This window comes from Lupinus angustifolius, chromosome LG02 (assembly GCF_001865875.1).
Source record: "Lupinus angustifolius cultivar Tanjil chromosome LG02, LupAngTanjil_v1.0, whole genome shotgun sequence".
NCBI lineage: Eukaryota > Viridiplantae > Streptophyta > Magnoliopsida > Fabales > Fabaceae > Lupinus > Lupinus angustifolius.
The window spans coordinates 6,631,824-6,634,632 of record NC_032010.1 but is presented as its reverse complement, the minus strand read 5'-3'; the positions used below and the strand labels follow the sequence as shown (position 1 = coordinate 6,634,632).

Genomic DNA, 2,809 nt, shown 5'->3' with positions numbered 1-2,809 from the left:
CTGTATTTGTTTGTCCTTATGTATTGCTGCTTTATGGTCTCCAATGCAGTTATGGATGTAGAGAATAGTTGTGACTGCTTTTCCTGCCAGCAGTTAGATTTTGGAGAATTGACTTTTTTTCTGTTGAACCATAAGAGAAAAATGTATATCATATTTGTAAGTTGTAACTCAAAAATTATCAAGTGCAAACATGTAAAAAGGTTAAATTCATTGGGTATATTGTCTCTCGAAAATCCTATTATGCTTACATAAATGATAGACCGGCTTCTAACCTAAGATAAAGAAAGAGATATTTCATTCAACTTATACCTTTCTCATACCTCACTATGTAATAGCCCTGTATATCCACCTTTTTTATAAATTAGCAATGCAGTGCTCTGAAATGCCAAAGCCATGTTTCTAAATGCACAAATTGAGTACGTGCATTAAAAATGATTAACAAAGATGAGAGGGGCCAATGGCCATATACTACCTTCTGGTGCTTAATCTAGCTTCCTTTTTGTACTGGCCTCTAACAGAGAACAAACTAATACTTCCCTCTTTGTATAGTCAATTTTTTCACTTTGCACAAGATACTCTAATAAAAGGGCAAATAGTCACTGCAGAAATTATCAACTCTACAGCATAATTTGAATAAATAAAGTATTTCCTTATATAATGAAATAAGTTATTTCCTTCCGCTAATAAAATCATGACATGTATCTTATTTATTTTAGTTTTTAGAAATATTTTTGCAAAAAAGTGTTAAATAAGACACATGTTATGATTTTAGTAGTTAAAGAAGATAATTTATCTTTTGATACGAGAAGATATTTTAATCTCAATTTGAATATACCTTTAGAAGAAATGAACATTCCTTGCACCAAGGCCGCTACCATTCAACAAAATTTATAGAAATACATAATGAGCTGTTTTACACTCTACAGCAAAACAACGACAATGGAACCATAATCCCACTAGATGGACCAACAAAAGAAAGCTTAAGTCAAGTACTCTGCTGTACTTTCTATATTGAACCAGAACTATCCGCATCAAATCAAGCTGTATGTGGCTCAACTTTAATGTACATCTGCCAGATTTTGCAATCTCTTATAAATTTCAATACAAAGTGTATGCATACAAGCAAAATCTTACTGCTAAGAAAAATGTGAATCAAAAAATGAAAATAAAGGTCAACACTCATACTCTCTGCAAAACATAGAAACTACTTTTGAATTTTAGCTTACCACAAATAATACCATGGCAAAAAACAAGACACAGAAAGAATGCTATACGAGTCACGAGTCCAGCTTCTTAATATTTAAAACATCCTTCAACTACAACACTCTGATCTGAGACCTTGGACTGTAAATTTACGACTTTCACTTGCTCTAAGCTCTTTAATGGCATTAGAGGATCGGTCTGAGCACATCCATTCCAAACTGGCAAAAATTCCGCCACGAATTTATTAATGTATCTCTTCTTAATACCCTCCTTAACAAGATCTTCAAACACACTAAAAATCACCCCTCATGTCTAACAGAACACTGCACAATCCTTGACGATTACAATAATCTAAGATCACATCCAGATTTATCTGCTCCAGAGCTACAGTTTCAATTCCTTGTTGTGCCATTTCTGGAACTGTTGCTGTTTTATAATCTGTGAAAACTATATCTTTGCCGGTAAATTCATTGATGACTGGAGGAATTTGATTTGGAGAACTATATCTTTATGTATTATAATCCGAAATGGCTGACTGGCTCCAGGTTCATGAGATGCAGGTACTGTTAAATTTTCACTGAATAATGAAGAAGACAATATTACAGCATCATATTCTTGTAATAGCCGCGAATAGTATCCACCACGATCTGTAACTCCATCCCCAAGTAAGTCCGAAAAATTAACATTGACAGAAAGAGAATATTTGCAATGCAGGTGAAGGTGAAACACATGTCAATCTAAGATTAAAAGTGATGCACCTAAAGAACAGCCATATACCCAAATGTTACGCGAGCCGGAGTATCGACGGATAGAGGAAGAAATGAATTACCTCAAAGTGAGGAAAGGCCTTCCAGTAAACATGCAATGAATATAGGCCTCGTTGAGACTCTTGCACAAGTCTTCTTCTATGCCCACAACGACTTCAATTCCTGCATCTCACAATCTATCCACCCCTTTGGAGGCCACAATGGGATTTGGATCCACCATCCCAATAACAACTTTTTTCACTTTGGCTTTAACTAGAGCTTCGGTGCAAGGTGGAGTCCTCCCAAAATGGTTGCAAGGTTCCAAGCTCACATAAGCTGTGGCGTTCTCCGCCAAATCACCTGCATCTCTTTGAGCAAACACCTGACAATATCATCTCCTGAATCAACATATGCAGCAACAAGCACAATATTCTCTACCTAAATTCTATGAAAGAGTGCAATTTACAGTCAAAATATGTTCCCCAGCCCTCAATTTCTTCAAATTTTCACTAAAATCATCATTTGAATTCAAATTAGGCTTATCATTGATGCTATGTAGCACGGACATATCAAAATAATTATTGTGTTTGTTCAGACAGGTATCAATATCCTACACTTTAGGAAGCTTCTAATATATTTTACCAACTATTTACATTTACGTCCTGACTTTTTATACTATCAGTTTCAAATATCACGTAATTACATTAGACTGAGGAGAGGAGACCCCACTTGTTCTTTTGACTGCGATTTCTCAGCTGAGTTATTGGCCAATATAATGAGCGGGTTTCAGATCAAATTTTTTTGACAACACTTCAACCACTAGAGCAGATTCATATTGCACATTTGGATGAACAGAAAAT

The 2,809-nt window shown here is 35.2% G+C and overlaps 1 pseudogene; it reads right to left on the bottom strand.

Moving 5' to 3' along the window:
- LOC109328872 lies at window positions 1,020-2,323 on the bottom strand (annotated as a pseudogene).